A 6,155-nucleotide genomic window follows, 5' to 3' on the forward strand; every position below is an offset into this window, starting at 1 on the left:
TAGTATTCCTTGGGCAGCACACCAGGACCAATTTTACTTACAGGTATTAATTCCACTTCAGAGAATATGTTACCTTAATAACTGTGCTCAATAGCTACAACAGGCTGCAATCAACACACAGGGCCCCTGGAGTCCCATGCAGTGCCTGCCTGTTCCCCTCCTTGGAAAATGGCTGGACAGCACTGATCAACCTCATGAGCAAAGGTTCTGATGACTGGTAAACTCAGACACCAATTCCTAGCCATTTGCCAAGGCTGATACAGGCACAAGCAATGTTTGAGTACATTCATATTTGATTAAAACTGTGCAAATGCAAATTGCTAAATAAGTCATGTAAGCTGAGGCCCCAAGATCCTGGTATCCCTAACATGCACACTGCAGTCAGGGATTTTGTTAGCCACTAACCAGGACTATATGCAGTCACCTATGTATTTGCAATCAAGCTGCTTTCAGTGCATTTTGTTTACTGAAATCAAGCAGTCCTGTAAAATTATAACTGGCAGTTGCACCACTTGAGAAATTCTTTAGACACTCCTTTCTTTTCCCCTCCTCATTGTGAAGGAACAAAAGGAGACAGAAGGGCAGAGGAAAAGCCTTGGAATTTAGCTACTGAAGCTAACATACTGAGAAGTCAACAAAAATTGTTTGGAGGAACTTGCTTCTGACTGTTCACTGAACATCTTTGAAAATCCATCTGAGCATAAGAACACAAAGAAGGACTTCTCCATCACGTACACTTTGCTTCTTAAAAACTAACACTGTGAAACCTCACTGAGAAAAAGCCACAATCACACCCATCTTGCTCACTGACACCTGCCCCTTCAGGTACCCCCAGACCAGAGCTCACACTGGCATGGCTCGTGCATTCAGCTGTCAGCATGGGAGGAGTAAAGCAAGAAAGATTTTTTTTTTTTTTTCCCTTGCCTGCCAATGCATCTGGTTTACTGGCAAGGGCAAGCAGTCGCCTTCCTGGTTTGCCTAAAAATATTTGCATAACTAAATTCAAGATCATTGTATTGATCCAGATACAATTTCTGTGAGAGCAGAGTGCATTGTGTTTCACAGGATGCTTGCATACCTTACTTCTAATCTAACCCTTTGCTTTGATGCCATACATACAGCATTTTGGATCAAACCACCTCCTTTTCATATGATCAGTGTGCAAAAATATTGATTTCAGAATATGAGTAATCAACCGAATATCACTGTATCCAAGCAATGCTACACGTGAAGATCCTGACATGCCATTCTCTCTTATTCACATCAGGATCCCCAAAATATCAGTGGCTTTTCAGCTTGCTTGACAGCCATAAGCTGCAGCTGTGCTGCATTGAAAATTGGCAATGCTGACATTAAACTGAAGGAGCTTTTTGAAGTAATGACAAAGGCACTGATTGCCTTCTTCCAAACCAGAGGGATTTTTTTTTTTTAATTTTAGCATAGGAGAAGAGACCATGGAAAAAAAGTGTGGGCTTGCCCAAAGTCCAGAGTCCAATCTCAAATATATAAAGGCCTACTACACACCTCTCTAGTACTGCCTGCTTCCCTGCCTCCTCTCTTTGAAAGAACATCTGCTTTCTCCTTACCTTTTAATTCCCTCCATTAAATTCATTATATCAGAAGGATTCTGCACAAACAGGGATAACCAGCCATTCAACCCTCGAGTTTGAGCTGTTGTATTCTAGCTTCTTACAAGAATAAAAGCAGACAGGCCAGCCATATCCAATTTTCACAAACTGCTGACCACAGCAGCACTAATAAGGACCTAATGGTATTGGGTGTAAAAAAAAAACCCCAAAACTTTCAGTGAATCAAGAAAAAATTAGTGAGGAAAAAATATACTAGAGACTACTTTGCAGAACTCTGTCTCCAATCATAACTGTGCCTTATATCAAGTGATATTTGAAATACCCAAACAAGTGAATGTGATGAGACAAGTTGCTAAGAAATGCCTTTCAGAGTTGCATTCCCTGCTCATTCTTAACAATAAAATGACATTTCTGTTTCCACATACAGTGATGCTGGAAATTATGATGTCAAAGGGGAAAGACCTTCTGAAATCAGCTGCAACTTTCCTACTACATATCACTTGACAACTATATATGCAGCTATTTAAAGAAAAACAACCCAGGAATCACTACTGTCATTTGGAAGTACAAAATACACTTTATATTCTGGCTGGGATCTCAGATTATATACCTGGTGCTCATTGTATTGCACAGCATGAGCTCTAGCACCTGGGTGAAATCACTAAAGCTAAGTAGTGCTGAGCCCTTCACTTAAAGAGGTTAAAAGTGTCTCCTTCAGTAGACTGAAATTGCTACTGCATTGGTTTAAAGGAATAGTCAATTTCTACAGACATCCTACCCTTCACAGTAGAAAGCCTATAGTTTTAAGAACTAAAAAAAAGCCTAGGCCTTGAATTTTGGTCCCCTTGCCAGTGCCTTTTCAAAAGGAAAAAGGTCTTTGCTAACAATGACTCCTCTATGACTCCAGGATGTAAAAAGCTGTTGTTTACTTTGCAGTACAGCAACACTTTCATCACTTTTATTTCCAGAGGAAAATAAGGCTTCCTCCTAAACGTGTGGGTGCTGGACAATTGCAAACCTGGATTCAGAATGGCCAGCACTAAAGTGCAATTATGACTTTTTATCATCCCATTATTATGCAGACAACTTATAAATAACAGCAAGAAATAAAAACCACACAACAGACATACACACATTGTCTATGCAAATAGGAGTGCATTTGGACTCAGAAGAAATCACGAGCTTCTTGCTGATGGACTTATTTTTTTCCTCCTCTTTAAGAAAATGAAATGGAGATTTCACTACCACCAGCATCATGTTAAGATGCTGTAAAATATTAATGGTGCAGTGGGTCTGATAAGTGACTATCATAGATGTTAGAAATTATTTCAATTAATTCATCAGAAAATACAAAAGAATGGTTTTAATTATTTAACAATGCTTTTTACAAACAACAAAAAAATCAGCTGCCAAATGTCTTTATTACAAGCACAAGCAACATGTGAAGTACACAAAAACAGTCAAATAGACTTCAGCTTTTAATTTAGCAATGGCTTGATTAATACCTTCTAAAAATACATGCAACCTCGTCACTATGCATTCTGACAACTCATTATTTCATTTTGTAATGTTATTTTTTTCATTCTAATTAGCAACATATTTTATTAGCATGCTCATATGATGTATTAAAACAAGTACGTACCAAAATTCAAGTCCACGGGGACCACTAAGTGCAATAATCAAGGTGACTTTTGCCTGTAAAAGCCCTTTCCTGTGGTTATCTCAGTGCAGTCGGAAGGGATATTTCAGCACCATAAGAAACAGATTTTCAGTTAGGCTCAGTTTTTTCTTCCGTTAAAGTGCATTAAATCTTGTTGGCAGAATTGCCCAGATTGTAGAATTCGACATCACTATAAGTCAATGTGTTATGTTACAGATCTTCTTAACATACAATTAAAACAGCATGGAAAGTTTGGCTTTTAAAAATGAAGTGGAAAGAAAAGACAGGTGCTTGCTTCTTTAAATCCACATTCAGAGAGGAGAGGGTACGGATAATGGGAGGGTATAAACAACACCCTGCGTTGAGGTCCAGCAGAGAAGAAACTGGATGATTTTTACCCACTTTACAACACAGATGATTACAGCACCATCATATGCACTAACACAGAGATTTCTAAGGTGCCTCATTTGAATATGTTCTGTGAAGACAAAAAGAAAGGAATATAAGGAACAGCAAATATCCTATCCAAATGGCTTCTTGCAGCAGGAAAGATGCTTGCTTGGTCATCGCCACTTACAGAAGGTCTGAAACAGTCTGGCTCGTGGCATCGTCTCTGTCTCTCCCCCGTGACTACACGCAGGCTTGCTCTCTCCAGCTGCCCGGGTCCGTGGATGCTGCTGCTGATTAATCAGGGATTCTCAAACAAAGAGCAAGCCTACCTTCGGGTGCCAGCAGGACTGTGGGGCTCCTCTCCCGCTGCAATCCGGCTGCAACCAGCATCCTAGCACCTCGGACAGCTCCGCCGCGCCGGGCCCATGGACACGCGGCACGCCGGAGCGGGGGCGCGCCGGGAGCCGGCGCGGCAGCGGCGTCGCTCCTGGCTCCGAGGCTCGGGCGCCGGCACTGCCTCCTAGCTAGGCAACAGTCTCGCCCTTATCGCCACTGCACTGAAGTCTGATTAGCAAATAATCCAGTGCGGGGGAGAGGGGGGAATCTGCATGAGCAGCACTGTACATCACATGGAGTCTATAGGTAGGAAAGAATATGAAACAACGCCCTTTCCCCCTCCTTCTCCCTTCCCCAAAAAAAGGAGAAATTGTTCTTCCACGGAGAATGTGTAAGTTAACCTTTAGCCCATATTATAGGTCAAGGAAATGAGCAGCCACTTAAAAGCAACACCTAAGCCTCAGTTTGATACCTCACATTGATGTATCTTTTGCACTCACCCTCACTGAAAAGCAGTGCAAGGCACACAATTACTGCTGACGCAGATGAGAATGCTGCTTGGGGAAGGAGGGGAGGAGCTTCTCAGCCCATCAAAACAACCTCTCACCACCTGCTCCCATTGCACGGGAACAAAACTACGCAGCTCGGACAGACTGAGCGTGACATTTATGCCGTTTGCCTTATATTGACATGCACACTCTGGAAATAAGCATTCTGTTTGAAAAGCATTCAGGGTGAAACTGCACAGTTTTATGCTCATCCAGAATTTGTGTAATGATTTGGAAGAAAACATTTCCTTTCTTCTGAACCGGATCAATCTGTGTTATAGCTCCTCCTTGCAGAGTATGTGCAGTTTTGCTTTCTCTCCCCCAAACCTGCAGCCTGGACACAAAGCAAGAGCATTCACTCCCTGCACCAAAGCCAGGGAACGGAGTGATGGCTGAATGTGCACAGATTGCATTACCCCATTGTCAAATGACATTTCGTTCTTTCTTATTTCTTAAGGTACAGGCACATTTTTCTCTAGTATAAATCTTGATTCTGATGTTACAGTAACAGTGGAATTTATTCCTACAGCTAATAACAGAAAATATGGTCATGGAATTAAATCCTTTCAAAGTAATGCATGTTCACATGAAAAGCTGTGCTGGTACACAAATAAGACCTCACCTTCAGAGCACAGGAGAACTTCTTGCAGATTTACTACCCCACAACTGGAGTATCAACACTACCCCACATTCAGCAGCAGTCAAGATAGCCAACTAGACACATTGAAAAACACAGTGACCACCTTCATGCATTGGAACCACAGCCTGAAGAAAGCCTGATGCTAAAACTGTCTCTCATTCACTGGTAATTCATTTCATGCATTTCACTGTAATAATAGTGCACATCCCAGCACACCTCTTGCAACCCCATGAAACGGCAGTGAAATTTCCTTATGACATCCCCAAGAGACCATTTCAAAAGGAAGGGTTACAAAGCCAGAAGAACACGGTTTGAAGATATGGAGTATGTTACTTTGTGTTAAGGAAAAAGATCTGGAAGGGAAGTACCTACAGTGTAGAACTGGAGGCAGTCCTGTGAAGAGAGTTCCTTCACTAGCCCAGAGGCTAGCCCCCAGCTCTGATTTTTTCCTTCCTTGGAGGATACCTTAAGAGCAGCTGTGGCCATATGGTAATTGGGAAACTTTTTAATTTTTATCAGCTGGAGATTCCTGTTACTTCATAGCCTCTTATTCCCAATACTTTTCCAAAATTAAAGATCTTCGCTATCTCTGCCCTAAGTCATGCACTGAAAACAGAGAAATTGCAGTCAAACTTCTTTCCAAGTTACTTTAACAAGGATATCACTGTAAGGTCATTCCAACTTCATAAGCAACTTGAAGAACTACCAATCTTAGTCTCAAAGTGTGAAACGCTTGCCTATGTCTTCATCACATGGTTCATCCCAGTAACTGGATTCCCTCAGATACTATCCTTTCCCTGACTGCCTATGTTATTGCACTTTTTGGCAATTTCCATATCTTCTCATTCTTGCACCTGGGAATCATGTGTTCATCAGCTGGGGAAGGAAATATCCATTTTTCTTTCCAGTAGGATTGTGGGAAGGCCACTGGAGTTACAACCTCTGCAGGGCTGATGGTTCCATTCCTGGTTATTGCACACAAAAACTTCTAA

At 41.7% G+C, this 6,155-nt stretch overlaps 1 protein-coding gene across 3 annotated transcripts in view; it reads right to left on the minus strand.

Annotated features, from left to right (window-relative positions):
- NYAP2 (neuronal tyrosine-phosphorylated phosphoinositide-3-kinase adaptor 2) overlaps window positions 1-5,609 on the minus strand; it is a 133,208-nt gene extending 127,599 nt beyond the window's left edge. Inside the window, exons 1-2 of one of the 3 annotated variants that reach the window (XM_068200913.1) lie at window positions 3,969-5,609; window positions 3,232-3,727 (exon numbers count right to left, since the gene is read on the minus strand). The gene's annotated coding sequence lies outside the window, so the exon portion shown is untranslated. Of the gene's footprint in view, window positions 1-3,231 lie in introns of all 3 variants that reach the window. The other 2 variants (XM_068200912.1, XM_068200911.1) reach the window with 2 other exon arrangements.
- Window positions 5,610-6,155: the final 546 nt, after the last annotated feature.

Source organism: Anomalospiza imberbis, chromosome 10 (assembly GCF_031753505.1).
Source record: "Anomalospiza imberbis isolate Cuckoo-Finch-1a 21T00152 chromosome 10, ASM3175350v1, whole genome shotgun sequence".
NCBI classification, from domain to species: domain Eukaryota; kingdom Metazoa; phylum Chordata; class Aves; order Passeriformes; family Viduidae; genus Anomalospiza; species Anomalospiza imberbis.